We start from the raw sequence: 16,188 nt of genomic DNA, 5'->3' as shown, positions 1-16,188 counted from the left end.
TCCAGCTTAGCCCTTCAAGTCTGTTTTAAAATCTAAAGTAGAACAAAAGCACTTTGGATCCACTCAAAGTGATGAGGACAGTTTGTCCAGCACATTGTCAGCAACCCTGCCTTCTCAGAGAAGCCCATCCTAAATCACTATACATTACAGGAGAGGTGCTGGTACTGTCCTGTATGAGCAGTTCTTTGCTCTTTTGACGACTGAAGGAGAGGTACTGGAAGTGCTGTGTGTGTGTGTGTGTGTGTGTGTGTGTGTGTGTGTGTGTGTGTGTGTGTGTGTGTGTGTGTGTGTGTGTGTGTGTGTGTGTGTGTGTGTGTGTGTGTGTGTGTGTGTGTGTGTGTGTCTCCTCATGGCTGCGATTCAGCAGGCTGCAGGTGGAGCGATCCAAAACAACTTAACAGGGTTATGGGGGTTTGGGTAGAGAATCTCCCATATGTGCTGGCATCAAATCAAATGATGTTTTTCTTCAAGTTCCGGTTGTGTGTATAGAGTATGGGTGAGTTCACCTAAGATGTACTCCAAAATAAAAGCCTATTATCACGGTGAACTGAATTATGGCTGGTTTGTGATCTGTGACGTCTTGTTAAAGTGTATCTATACCTCCTCTTCCTCTAGATGGAACAGCACTTCACCGAGTCGCAATAGAAGTATTAAACCTCCCCTAGCGCCACCTCTCTCTTCTCTTCATCTCTCCTCAGAGTGGTTTGCATTGCTAATGCTCTAACTCTCTCTCTCGCTTTCTCTCCCCCTCTGTTACCCTCTCCTTGCATCGCTCTCTCCTCCCCCTCTGTCTCTCTCTCTAATTGCACCTGCAGGTCCTGAAGCCTGTCTGACTTATCCCTACTTCCCCTGACATCAATTATGAATTGAAAAGACAAATGCCTTTCCATTGCTTGGGTTGAAAGGTAAAGAGAGTGTCAGGCTGGGCTATGACTTGGTTGGGTGAGGGGGTGGGAGTATTGACAGGGTTGTATTCTGATAGAGAAAGCTAAGTTAACAGGAATATTTTAGAGTGTAGAATAGGGTATCAATGAGAGTGATGGGATGGGATGTATGTGTGTGTGTGTGTGTGTGTGTGTGTGTGTGTGTGTGTGTGTGTGTGTGTGTGTGTGTGTGTGTGTGTGTGTGTGTGTGTGTGTGTGTGTGTGTGTGTGTCGCGTGTGTGTGTGAATTCAGGGCTTGAAACTGAATATCATATGGCAGAGTTGGGTCACGGCGTGAAAGTTACCAGGAGTGACTGCCCCTCAGCCTTATAGTTTTTAAACTTTTGTAGGCTTTTTGAATGGTCTTCAATGGACAAAAAAACATAATTAAAGATAAGTTCACATAAAGTCCTATCTTATCTCATCTTATCTTCTACAGTATATTACATGGCCAGTCCATCAGATTCATCTCAACATCTGCCAGCTATAGTTTATATAACTGAGTATTACAGTACTAGTGAAGAGAGGGAGATGCCTTTATGTATGTCAGAGCGTGAATGGGCAATTGTATGAGAGAATCAGTGTGTGTGTGTGTGTGTGCTTGCGTGCGTGCGTGGGCGGCTTGTGATCATGTTTGTGAGGTCAGACGGTTCAGGCCATTGACACATCTAATTGAGCAAACAATTTGATTTAGCTCCTCTCCCCCTTCCTCCCTCCTTCTTTTCCCATTCACCCCTCTTGCATTTCACCACGAACACAGGAACACGCGCATACACACACACAAGTTTGACACTCTAAAGCTCTCCATCTCGATTAGCTAACACACGTCTCCAATTCAATTAGGCTTGCTAAACGCAACAAAACAATCTCAGTGGACAACGGTTGGGTGGAGTAAGTGTGTGTGTGTGTGTGTGTGTGTGCTGTATCATAGACTATATTTGCATACAGACTTAAAGGCCTTATTGATCTAACCTTAACGTCCACACACACACACACACACACACACACACACACACACACACACACACACACACACACACACACACACACACACACACACACACACACCACTCACTAATGATGTCTTTCTGGCCATACCCTGCCCCTGGACCTCTCAACTACTGAGCCGTGTAAGCGTCAAGCTATAGCCTCAGGCCAAGACATTCACCCACACGCACTACCACCACACACACATTTCACTAATGATGGCGCTGCTGTAAAGTCTATAAGCTAACAGGGAGACCCAGAGGCCATGGCTGGAGGAAAGAGTGAAATGTGGCTTCGCGGAACCTGGGGCGCACACACACACACACACACACACACACACACACACACACACACACACACACACACACACACACACACACACACAACATGGAGGGAGGAAAAAACGCTGAAACACTGAAGGGCACTGAGGTCTTGAAATGGAGGGTTCCTTTAGCGTTGTTTGGGTCTACTTCCTAGTAGATGACGCCTGTCAACTCTTACTGTCACCCTGGCAACGAGTGTGGAGAGTTGTTGAAAATGAGTGTGGAGGGTTGTTGAAAATGAGTGTGGAGGGTTGTTGAAAACGAATGTGGAGTGTTGTTGACCATGTCCCCATTTAAACACACACACACACAATTCTTCTCCATTCTCCTCTGGCACTCGCCACAGCACTAAACTCTGGTCACTATGATATATGACTATTAAGATTTTAAGGAGCCCAGAGGAATACATGGGTTTAGAAGTCCTGAGTGAGAGAGATGGAGAGGAGAGGGAAAGACTGAGAAAGAAAGAAGAGAGAGAGAGAGAGAGAGAGAGAGAGAGAGAGAGAGAGAGAGAGAGAGAGAGAGAGACTTATAAGGGTTTATGAGGAGGTTGGACATGTTGAAATACTCTGGTCTGAAATGAAGTCTTTGTTTAGGAAAGGCCACACTGTTCTCACACACTGATAACTGAACCACACTCACAGCGACTTCCATTAAACAAATGAAGTTAGTCACTAATGGTGAAGAGACACTCAGACAAGTATTTAATAAACAAAGATCCCCAGACTGGCCTGTAATAACACAGTAAACACACACATACACACACGCATACAGTCCACACACACACACACACACACACACACACACACACACACACACACACACACACACACACTCTTTCAGACGCACTCAGTCAAATATTTAAAAAAATGCCAAATCCCGTACACAAACACATGCACTTATAATGACAATACAGCTTAGAATGTGAGTACTTCAAAGACCCCACTGTTCCAGTTAAAGTGTTCTGGGACGTTTAATAGAGGAGAGAGGTGGGGAAGGAGAGGGGGAAGGAGAAGAGGGAGAGCTGCCAGAGGTCATGCGTAGGCGAGCCTGAACAAGGTGCTCTCTCTCTCTCTCTCTCTCCCTCTCTCTCTCTCATTCTGCTCTCTCTCCTAGTCTCTCTCTGGGGCTACGTTGGGTCAAAGAGGCCTAAAGCATACCGAAGAGGGGCTGGGATGGACCCACAGAATCCTAGCCCTCATCACTAACATGTGTTAGATCTTGGGCTGAACCCAGAGTTTTCGTGGAGCTCCATACCAAAGCTGGGCTGTGGCGGGACTTGGGTTGGACCAGGGTCGGGTTCAAAGAATTTCAACACCACATGCCCTATCAGGGTTTTGGCTGCTATAATGTAGATTCTGTGATAGCAGCAGCAGCAGTGTAAGGCCAATTGACAACAATGCACAAGCAAAGCTTAATTCCACTCAATGACTCTAGCGCTTTAGCTGGAAACAAACAAACAAACACTTGAGACTGGATGAAATGGGGGATAGAGCAAGTTCCGGCATGCTGTGTGCAGTGGCGACGATCTCCGCTAGACCACGGTCTATTGGCTGAGAGTGGGCCGAGTTCAGCTTTAATCTGTTTCTATCGGCCAATCAGATACGCTCCGGTCAGCCAACAGCTAGCATGACCACCACGACCACGTCCAACACATAAACATACAAACAAACAAACAAAAATTGTAGGCTGTTTCCACGGCACCACATAACTTAGGCCTAACGCTTCAATGGCGATCTAGGTTTAAAGTGATGTTTATACTGTGAGTGGGTTGCACTGTGACGATATGAAGAAATACACCCATGTCTAGCTATTCCCTATCTCATTCTTACTTTCCCCTTTACATTGGAGTCAATTAGCAGATGCTTAAAGGAGCAATTCATCGGCTCAGGGATTTTTATTTCTTTATTTTATTACATTTTTTTGAACCTTTATTTAACTAGGCAAGCCAGTTAAGAACAAATTCGTATTTACAATGACGGCCTACCACTGGCCAAACCCGGACGATGCTGGGCCAATTGTGCGCCGCCCTATGGGATACAGCTTGTCGATTTCAACCAGTGACCTTACGGTTACTGGCCTAATGCTCTTAACGGCTAGGCTACCTGCCGCACCCATTCGTGATGTATAATGGCAATGAGGGGGCAAGAGGGATGACAAAGGAATGGAGGAATGTAGTGATGGATGGATGTCACTGAAAATGGAACCTAAAATTGACCCAAACAGAAAATGTGTCTTCTAAAGCCAAATGGCCAATGGTGATGCTAGCCTAGCACCTAGCCTCCAGCTAGCATAGCACCTACTAGCACCCAGCCTCTAGCTAGCCTAGAACCTAGTCTCTAGCTAGACTAACACCCATCCTCTAGCTAGCCTAGAACCTAGCCTCTAGCTAGCCTAGCACCCAGCCTCTAGCTAGCCTAGCACCCAGCCTCTAGCTAGCCTAGCACCCAGCCTCTAGCTAGCCTAGCACCCAGCCTCTAGCTAGCCTAGCACTGCTACTCACTCAACTAGACAGGGCCACCCTGGCATTATATTTCAAGAGGACCCTTGCTCCCCGTGAGAAGTACAGAACCTAGCCTCTAGCTAGCCTAGCACCCAGCCTCTAGCTAGCCTAGCACTGCTACTCACTCAACTAGACAGGGCCACCCTGGCATTATATTTCAAGAGGACCCTTGCTCCCCGTGAGAAGTACAGAACCAAGCCAGCACAGGTGCCTAGCCCCAGGTGAAACACATAACCCAGCCAGGAGACAGAGACAGAAGCTGCAGAGAAAAGCTGTGGGACAAAAGAAGTGTAACTGTAGTCAGGTGGACCCTGTGGACATGGGGGTGTGAGTTGAGGGGGTCGAGGGGGTGGGAGAGAGGTTGACCAGATCAGGCAACATTCCAGGCACTGTAGTTATAACCAATACCATCCAATCATCAACAAGAACTACCCTGACCCCCAGACAGTCCTCTACAAGAGAATACAGTATGACAACGCAAGTATAGCAAGAACCCTATGTAATGAGGATGGCCCCTAGCTTACTGTACATCACCGAAGACTCCTGTAATAGCTGATAATAGAGATAATACGAGCATAGATAATAATCAAATAAAATGTGATCCAGCTGAGAGACATGTAACAGTACTGCTACGTAGCAGGGTAACAGCATAGATCCCAGCAAACAGTGAACGTTCCTACAACGTCAGGTAACATTCCAATGATATCTGACATCAGGATTAGGAGCTATCGCATTGAGGCCGTCAGTTCTCCTGAGGATACAGTGTTAGGAGCTTGTCGTCATTCTGTCCGGGGATTCTGTTCTTGTCTGGAGTGATAACATGACATGTCTGCTGTGTCCCGGGCTGTCTCTATCTCTGACTCATCAGTCACCGGGTAGACTGACTTCAGCCCCACAGGGACAGTGGCCAGCAGCAGTACTAAAGGGTACAGGACAGTTCTATAATGCTGATTAGATTTGCTAAATAGTTCAATGGGAAAGCAGGAAGGGGTAGGAGGTGAGACAATTGTTGAACCAGTTTCAAATGTTCCAAACACACCGTTGCAGCTCTCCCAGGGCCTAACGTCTGCCTCCAATTTCAGCAGGGAGGGGTAGGGTTGAGCTAAATGGGGTGAGAAGAGGAAAGACAAGGAGAGATAAGGAGAGATGAAGGTAGACGTAGGAGACGAGAGGCAGACGGGGTAAGAGGGTGGGGCATGGGGAGTGATGGAGAGTGTGGACTCATGGGTAGAAAGATGGCATGCTGACTTTACATGCCCCCAAAGGCTGCTGGGACAAGGAGGAATTCCTGAGACTTCTGGTGGCAGTGGTACATGTCCCATGTGGTTACGGCTGTGTGGTAAAGGGAGTGAGGGAGGAGAGATGGAAAGAGAGACGGAGAGAGACAAGGAGAGAAGGGAACCAACCAAGAAATAGATTTTAAAAAATACAGCCAGAGAGATTAATGACTGATTAATCACAAATAATTATGAACACACACCTTTTTCTGAGGCTGTAATTACCTTGTCTCTATATCAAGTCTGATAACCTGCAATTAGTCCTATTATATACACCTGTAATTCTTTCCTTTTATTTATCTCTCTCTTTCCCTCCCTCTCTCTCTCTCCGCATGCTAGATGTGTCTGCTATAGCTCAGCTCTCATCATTAATGCCAATTAACACATTCTCTGTGGGCTACACTCTTTCCCCCTTTCTCTCTCTCTCTCTCTTTCTCTCTCTCTCTCCCTCTCTCTCTCTCTCTCGCTCTCTCTCTCTTTCTCTCTCTCTCTCTTTCTCTCTCTCTTTTCTCTCTCTTTCCCTCTCTCTCTCTTTTTCTCTCTCTCTCTCTCCCTCTCTCGCTCTCCCTCTCTCTCTCTCGTTCTCCCTCTCTCTCTCTCTTACTTTCTCTAAATTCAATTTCAATTTCAATGTAAAGGCTTTATTGGCATGGGAAACATATGTTAACATTGCCAAAGCAAATTAAGTAGATAATAAACAAAAGTGAAATAAACAATACAAGTTAACAGTAAACATTACACTCACAGAAGTTCCAAAAGAATAAAGACATTTCAAATGTCATATTATGACTATATGCAGTGTTGTAATGATGTGCAAATAGTTTAAGTACAAAAGGGAAAATAAATAAACATAAATATGGGTTGTATTTACAATGGTGTTTGTTCTTCACTGGTTGCCCTTTTCTTGTGGCAACAGGTCACAAATATTGATGCTGTGACGGCACACTGTGGTATTTCCCCCAGTAGAACAACATTTTATTTTTAAATTCTTTGTGGATCTGTGTAATCTGAGGGAAATATGTGTCTCTAATATGGTCATACATTTGGCAGGAAGTTAGGAAGTGCAGCTCAGTCTCCATCTCATTTTGCACATAGTCTGTCTTCTCTTGAGACTGCCTATGGCGGCCTTTCTCAATAGCAAGGCTATGCTCGCTGAGTCTGTACATAGTCAAAGCTTTCCTTAACTTTGGGTCAGTCAAAGTAGTCAGGTATTCTGCCACTGTGTACTCTCTGTTTAGTTGCAAATAGCATTCTAGTTTGCTCTGTTTTTTTGTTAATTCTTTCCAATGTGTCAAGTATTTATCTTTTTGTTTTCTCATTATTTGGTTGTGTCTAATTGTGTTGCTGACATGGGGCTCTGTGGGGTCTGTTTGTGCTTGTGAACAGAATTCTGCATGCAGAGTCTCAATTTGGTATTTGTCCCATTTTGTAAATTCTTGGTTGGTGAGCGGACCCCAGACCTCACAACCATAAAGGGCAATGGGTTCTATAACTGATTCAAGTATGTTTAACCAGATCCTAATTGGCATGTCGAATTTTATGTTCCTTTTGATGGCATAGAAGGCCCTTGTTGCCTTGTCTCTCAGTTCATTCACAGCTTTGTGGAAGTTACCTGTGGCGCTGATGTTTAGGCCGAGGTACACTATCATTCAAAAGTTTGGGGTCACATAGAAATGTCCCTGTTTTTGAAAGAAAAGCAAATGTTATGTCTATTAAAATAACAACAGATTGATCAGCAATACATTGTAAACATTGTTAATGTTGTAAATGACTGTTGTAGCTGGAAACTGCAGTTTTTTTTTATGGAATATCTACATAGGCATACAGATGCCCATTATCAGCAACCATCACTCCTGTGTTCCAATGGCACGTTGTGTTAGCTAATCCAAGTTCATCATTTTAAAAGGCTAATTGATCATTTGAAAACCCTTTTGCAATTATGTTAGCACAGTTGAAAACTGTTGTTCTGATTAAAGAAGCAATAAAACGGGCCTTCTTTAGACTAGTTGAGTATCTGGAGCATCAGTATTTGTGGGTAGGATTACAGGCTCAAAATGGCCAGAAACAAAGAACTTTCTTCTGAAACTCATCAGTATATTCTTGTTCTGAGAAATTAAGGCTATTCCATGCGAGAAATTGCCAAGAAATTGAAAATCTCGTACAACGCTGTGTACTACTCCCTTCATAGAACAGCGCAAACTGGCGCTAACCAGAATAGAAATATGAGTGGGAGGCCCCCGGTGCACAACTGAGCAAGAGGACAAGTACATTAGACTGTCTAGTTTGAGAAACAGATGCCTCACAAGTCCTCAACTGGCAGCTTCATTAAATAGTACCCGCAAAACACCAGTCTCAACGTCAATAGTGAAGAGGCGACTCCGGGATGCTGGCCTTCTAGGCAGAGTTGCAAAGAAAAAGCCAAATCTCAGACTGGCCAATAAAAATAAAGGATTAAGATGGGCAAAAGAACACAGATACTGGACAGGGGAACTCTGCCTAGAAGGTTAGCATCCTGGAGTCGCCTCTTCACTATTGACATTGAGACTGGTGTTTTCTGGGTACTATTTAACGAAGCTGCCAGTTGATCAGTTAGCCTTTTAAAATGATTACCTTGGATTAGCTAACACAACATGCCATTGGAACACAGGAGTGATGGTTGCTGATAATGGGCCTCTGTACGCCTATGTAGATATTCCATTAAAAATCAGCCATTTCCAGCTACAACAGTCATTTACAACATTATCAATGTCTACACTGTATTTCTGATCAATTTTATGTTCTTTTAATGGACGAAAATGTTTTTTTTTTTTAAAACAAGGACATTTCTAAGTGACCCCAAACTTTTGAAACGATTGTGTATGTATAGTTTTTTGTGTGCTCTAGGGCAACAGTGTCTAGATGGAATTTGTATTTGTGGTCCTGACAACTGAACCCTTTTTGGAACACCATTATTTTTGTCTTACTGAGATTTACCGGCAGGGCCCAGGTCTGACATAATCTGTGCAAAAGATCTAGGTGCTGCTGTAGGCCCTCCAGGCCCTCCTTGGTTGGGGACAGAAGCACCAGGTCATCAGCAAACAGTAGACATTTGACTTCAGATTCTAGTAGGGTGAGGCTGGGTGCTGCAGACTGTTCTAGTGCCCTCGCCAATTCGTTGATATATACAGTGGGGGGAAAAAGTATTTGATCCCCTGCTGATTTTGTATGTTTCCCCTCTTACAAAGAAATTATCAGTCTATAATTTTAATAGTCGGTTTATTTGAACAGTGAGAGATAGAATAACAACAAAAAAATCAAGAAAACGCATGTAAAAAATGTTATGAAATGATTTGCATTTTAATGAGGGAAATAAGTATTTCACCTGATGTATTCGGCGCATGTGACAAATAACATTTGATTTGATTTGAATATGTTTCCTTTCACCACTACACCACTTCAAAATAGGGTTCCAAAAGGGTTCTTTGGCTGTCCCCATAGGTGAACCCTTTTTGGTTCCAGGTAGAACCCTTGTGGGTTCCATGTGGAATCCTCTGTAGAAAGGGTTCCACATGGAACCCAAAAGGGTTCTTCAAAAGGTTTTCCTATGGGGACACCCGAAGAACCCGTTAAGGTTGTATGGCACCTTTTTTCTAAGAGTGTACTCCAGGCTAATGAACAAGTATCGATTTATCCACCACTTTCCACCACTGGAAAGAGCTAAATTAATTTGGTGTAAGTGACGTACTCCTTGCAACAGGTTTGTAGGGTAAGAGGTGTGTGTGTTTGTGTGTGCGTGCGCGTGCATGTAATGTAGAGTACTTTACGATTGTGTGAACAAGCTTTATTTTCCTTTCTGGTACCACAGTGGGGAAATAGGAGCTAGTCTGGGGCTCCTGAGTGGCGCAGCGGTCTAAGGCACTGCATCTTAGTGCTAGCAGTGTCATTACAGACCCTGGTTCAATCCTGGGCTGTATCACAACCGGCTGTGATTGGGAGTCCCATAGGGGGGCACACAATTGGCCCAGCGTCTTCCGGGTTTGGCTGGGGTAGACCGTCATTGTAAAATCCTTTTTTCTTAAACTTGCCGAGTTAAATAAAGGTTAAAAAAAAGTCTGCTCCCACACTGCCCCCCTGTGGTTCTAACAAGGTAATACAGCCTCCTACTGGATACACATTGAAAGTCTAGAGTGATAGTCTCTTTCAAAAGCCACTGGCCTGTGAACCTATGAGTATGTGGGAGAGTAACCAGGGACCCTAATGCTATAGAATTAAAATGACTCGAATTGGTTGTTCTATATATTCTATTTCTATTCCATAATGCCTTGACTGTGCTTTAAACTTATTCTAGGTTAAATGTCTGACTCATTGCCCTATGTGGTCTCATTAAAGGCTTGGAAAGGTCCCCTAGGGAGGAATGGGCGGTGTGTGTGTGTGTGTGCGCTGCCCCTGGCTTGCCTTACACCCCTCATCTATCATAGTAATGAGTGATGAGATGCCCTGGGGGTGACATGACAGAAACGAGGATCCTTTTATAGGACAATGAAACCACACACACACACACACACACACACACACACACACACACACACACACACACACACACACACACACACACACACACACACACACACACACACACACACACACACACACACACACACACACACAGTCATTAGGCTTTAGGAGGTAATACAAGTGTATTAGATGGTTGCTATTCTTCCTCTCTGTAATCCACCCATACCGACAGACAGACTGACAGACTGAGACTAGGGATAGACGGAAATCCTAACTTCTGTCCCATTATGACTCAACCACACTAATCCATCCAAGGAGGGGCAGAGAAAGTGAGTCGGTCAACCCTGCTAGTGCCAGAGTGGGGGAGGGAGAGAGGGAGGGAGACGTAAGGAGAAAAATGGAGGGAGCGAGGGTAGGAGGGAGATTGGGGAGGGAGAGAGAGGAGAGGAGGTTCTGCCTCTGTTATGGTACAGTGTGGTTATTAGGGCTGGCTCCATCTCGCCTTGGCAATAGCTCACTCCGGTTAACTGTGGGTTACTGTTGACATTCACTCCACCTCAGCCCAGTACAGAGCAGAACAGAATAGCAGCCACGGAGACAGATTTCAGTTCTCTCTTTCAATCGTTTTCTTTCTCTCTCTCTATTAAACAGAAAAATGACTGCAGCACACAAACTCACAGCAGGTAGCACAAAAGAGAGAAAGAATAATCACACCCCAACCAGGTAACTCTAATGACTTTACACAGAGTAATGACAATACAATAATGTACACACATACACACACACACACACACCCACACTCCCTCTGTTTGGTAGAGAAGCCAGATAACCTCTCATTGCCTCTCCCCAAATGAGCCTGGGATCAAGAGGATACTTTATTTGTCCCAAGCAGCAGCAGCAGCAGAGTCACTTCTTAAGTGGCTGAACATTAGTCATGCCCAGCTTGTTAACATGATGGAATAAATCACTCTCTTGTTAGAGGTTATAAGAGACAGAGGTATAAGAAAACAATCATTTCAGTACAATCTTAGGAAAAAGGAGGGTTTTCAGGTAGAGGGTTCTACCGGGAACCAAAAAGCGTTCTTCAAAGGGTTCTCCTATGGGGGACAGCCGAAGAACCATTTTAGGTTCTAGATAGCACCGTTTTTTCAGAGTATACAGTGAGGGAAACAAGTATTTGATCCCCTGCTGATTTTGTACGTTTGCCCACTGACAAAGAAATGATCAGTCTATAATTTTAATGGTAGGTTTATTTGAACAGTGAGAGACAGAATAACAACAAAAAAATCCAGAAAAACGCATGTCAAAAATGTTATAAATTGATTTGCATTTTAATGAGGGAAATAAGTATTTGACCCCCTCTCAATAAGAAAGATTTCTGGCTCCCAGGTGTCTTTTATACAGGTAACGAGCTGAGATTAGGAGCACACTCATAAAAGGAGTGCTCCTAATCTCAGCGTGTTACCTGTATAAAAGACACCTGTCCACAGAAGCAATCAATCAATCAGATTCCAAACTCTCCACCATGGCCAAGACCAAAGAGCTCTCCAAGGATGTCAGGGACAAGACTGTAGACCTACACAAGGCTGGAATGGGCTACAAGACCATCGCCAAGCAGCTTGGTGAGAAGGTGACAACAGTTGGTGCGATTATTCGCAAATGGAAGAAACACAAAATAACTGTCAATCTCCCTCGGCCTGGGGCTCCATGCAAGATCTCACCTCGTGGAGTTGCAATGATCATGAGAACGGCGAGGAATCAGCCCAGAACTACACGGGAGGATCTTGTCAATGATCTCAAGGCAGCTGGGCCCATTGTCACCAAGAAAACAATTGGTAACACACTACGCTGTGAAGGACTGAAATCCTGCAGTGCCCGCAAGGTCCCCCTGCTCAAGAAAGCACATATACATGTCTGAAGTTTGCCAATGAACAGCTGAATGATTCAGAGGACAACTGGGTGAAAATGTTGTGGTCAGATGAGACCAAAATGGAGCACTTTGGCATCAACTCAACTCGCCGTGTTTGGAGGAGGAGGAATGCTGCCTATGACCCCAAGAACACCATCCCCACCATCAAACATGGAGGTGGAAACATTATGCTTTGGGGGTGTTTTTCTGCTAAGGGGACAGGACAACTTCACTGCATCAAAGGGACGATGGACGGGTCCATGTACCGTCAAATCTTGGGTGAGAACCTCCTTCCCTCAGCCAGGGCATTGAAAATGGGTCGTGGATGGGTATTCCAGCATGACAATGACCCAAAACACATGGCCAAGGCAACAAAGGAGTGGCTCAAGAAGAATCACATTAAGGTCCTGGAGTGGCCTAGCCAGTCTCCAGACCTTAATCCCAGAGAAAATCTGTGGAGGGAGCTGAAGGTTCGAGTTGCCAAACGTCAGCCTTGAAACCTTAATGACTTGGAGAAGATCTGCAAAGAGGAGTGGGACAAAATCCCTCCTGAGATGTGTGCAAACCTGGTGGCCAACTACAAGAAACGTCTGAACTTTGTGATTGCCAACAAGGGTTTTGCCACCAAGTACTAAGTCATGTTTTGCAGAGGGGTCAAATACTTATTTCCCTCATGAAAATGCAAATCATTTTATAACATTTTTGACGTGTTTTTCTGGATTTTTTTGTTGTTATTCTGTCTCTCACTGTTCAAATAAACCTACCATTAAAATTATAGACTGATAATTTCTTTGTCAGTTGGCAAACGTACAAAATCAGCAGGGGATCAAATACTTTTTTCCCTCACTGTAGTGTCCTCATATTGGGGCGGCAGGTAGCCTAGTGGTTAGAGCTTTGGGCCAGTAACTGCCAGGTTGCTAGATTGAATCCCTGAGCTGACAAGGTACAAATCTGTCGTTCTGCCCCTGAACAAGGCAGTTAACCCACTGTTCCTAGGCCGTCATTGAAAATAAGAATTTGTTCTTAGCTGACTTGCCTAGTTAAATAAAGGTTAAATAAAAATAAACACATATCCTGTCCCTCAAAGGTTGCACACTAACACATGTACTGACAGGACTAAAGGATTGTAACATCCCTAGACAGTATGGATCATTCCATCATACCTACTTTAAGAGCATAACTCACAGAGTGGTGAGAATAAAGCCATTGTCAAGACACAGTAGGTTGAAGACTGTATGAAGCCTGGTGTAATTCTAGTACACTGATGCCCTCTGGTGGTGAGTAGATATAACACAGGCATTGTGTCAATGTGCTGTAGCGTTTACCATTTGCTGGGTGTGGAAGTACATCAGAGGAGGCTAGTTGGAGAAGCTATAGGAGGACAGGCTCATTGTAATGGCTGGAATGGAAAAGATGGAACGGTATCAAACATATGGAAACCACGTTTGACTCCGTTCCCTTTATTCCATTCCAGCCATTACAATGAGCTCATCCTCCTATAGCTCTTCCCACCAGCCTCCACTGACGTACATACTGGTCTGTGTGTCTGGGTCACAGGAGGCTGCTGAGGGGAGGCCGGAGCGAAAGGAATGGCATCAAACACATGGAAACCACATGTTCGTTTTGAAGCCCCCTCCTGCTGTTCAAAGACCATTCACTGGCATTTTCTACAAGATATCTGCCTCCAGAAATAAAAGCTTCTCCCAAGTGGGTGTGACACCTACTCCCGTTGCCTGCTGCACTGCTGCTTGGATTCCACCTGTTGATCTGTTCACCGTCTGCCCTGGCCTGTCTCCCCCTGTCTGGTTCAGGTACCTCTACCACACTCCCCCCTCTCTCCCGAGCTTTCGCTCGCCTACAGCCCACACGCACTGTTGGGGCGAGTGACTCTGAACTTACAACGGCTAGCCTCAAGTAGTTATATCTAAAAAAATATATATATTTTGCTACTTTGATATTTGCCTCATGACTCCTGCATGCTTTGTTGACTACAAACTTTCTTTACCCAACCGTGGGACAGACTATGTTTGTTCCCACACTCAGGACTCTGACTCTCTATTGGTTACACTGACTTTTGGCCTCCTATCCCATTCTAAACACCTCTCGCCAGCTTTATATTCATGTTACCTGATGAAATTGCTGTACAATATGATCTTGTTGCCATCTGATGCACATTCAGATGTCATAAATCAGCACTGCCGTGCCTTGATTGTATTACTGTTGATGATATCTGGAAATGTGCATGTACACCCTGGCCCATCTACTGCTGCTAGCCCCAATTCTGACTTGTGCTCTGATATCTGCTTCACTGATTTCTGCTCCCGTAAAAGCCTGGGTTTTCTGCACGTTAAACACTAGAAGCTCATTACCTAAAATGGATCAATTGAAAGTGTGGGTTCACAGCTCCAATCCAGACGTGTTGGTCATTACTGAGACGTGGTTAAGGTAGAGTGTTTTGAATACTGATGTTAACCTTCCTGGTTATAATCGTTTTCGGCAAGACAGATCTTCCAAAGATGGGGGAGTGGTAATCTTTACCAAGGATCACCTTCAGTGCTTGGTTGTCTCCACCAAGTCTGTCCCCAAACAGTTTGATTTGCTGGTTTTAAGCATTAAACTTTCAAATAGCTCTTTGTTGACTGTTGCTGGGTGCTATCGTCCTCCGTCAGCACCGGCCTGTACCCTACCTGCCCTAATCTCTCTCCTGGTCCCTTATACCAAGTCTGAATTTGTCCTGCTAGATGACCTAAACTGGGACATGCTTAAACCACCTGACCAAGTCCTAAAGCAATTGGACTCCCTAAATCTTTCTCAGATTATTACCAATCCCACAAGCAATGACTCCAAACACCCAGAAAAGGCTACTCTCCTCGATGTTATCCTCACAAAAAATCCTGATTGGTATCAGTCTGGTGTTTTCTGTAATGACCTTAGTGATCACTGTTTTACAGCCTGTGTTCCTAATGGCTGCTCAGTGAAATGACCTGTCCTGATTTGTCATAGACGCTTGCTAAAAAACTTTAATGAGGAATTGTTTCCTTCATGGACTGGCCTCTGTAAAATGGTATAGAATCAGCTTGATCCCCCTCTGTCGAAGACGCTTGGACCTTCAGTGGTATTGTTAACAAACGCCCCCATAAAGAAAATGATCATTAAAAACAGGTTCAGCCCCTTGTTCGACAGTGATATTGCAGAGTTACTCCACCTCAAGAATTGCATTTGGCGAAAGGCTCGGCACACGCATACTCATGCTGACTGGCTATCGTTCAGGCAAAAGAGAAATAAGTGCACTCAGGCTATCTGGAAGGCCAAAGTTAGTTACTTTAAGGAGCAGTTCTCTCTCTTTGGGTCTAACCCCAAGAAGTTCTGGAAAACGGTTAAAGACCTGGAGAATAAAACCTGCTCTTCACAGCTGCCCATGTCCCTTAACGTTGATGATGTGGTTGTTACTGACAAGAAGCACGTGGCTGAGCTCTTTAATCACTACTTCATTAAGTCAGGATTCCTATTTGACTCAGCCATGCCTCCTTGCCCGTCCAACATTTCCTCATCTCCCACCCCTTCGAATGCGACTATATCCGATGCTTCTCCCTGTTTTTCACCTGCCCTGCTACAAAGTTTCTCCCTGCAGGTGGTCACTGAGACCGAGGTGCTAAAGGAGCTCCTTAAACTTGACCCCAAAAAACCATCTGGGCCAGCTAGCGAATGGAACGAGCTGCAACAAACACTCAAACTGGACAGTTTTATCTCAATCTCTTCATTCAAAGACTCA

The 16,188-nt window shown here is 44.7% G+C and overlaps 1 protein-coding gene across 1 annotated transcript in view; it reads right to left on the bottom strand.

Moving 5' to 3' along the window:
- The window catches only part of LOC106568853 (glypican-5), a 202,349-nt gene that overhangs the window by 87,228 nt on the left and 98,933 nt on the right, over positions 1-16,188 (bottom strand). The window lies entirely within an intron of this gene.

The sequence above is a fragment of the Salmo salar genome, chromosome ssa14, assembly GCF_905237065.1.
Source record: "Salmo salar chromosome ssa14, Ssal_v3.1, whole genome shotgun sequence".
In the NCBI taxonomy this organism is placed as follows: Eukaryota; Metazoa; Chordata; class Actinopteri; order Salmoniformes; family Salmonidae; genus Salmo; species Salmo salar.
This window is presented reverse-complemented; position numbering and strand designations above follow the sequence as displayed.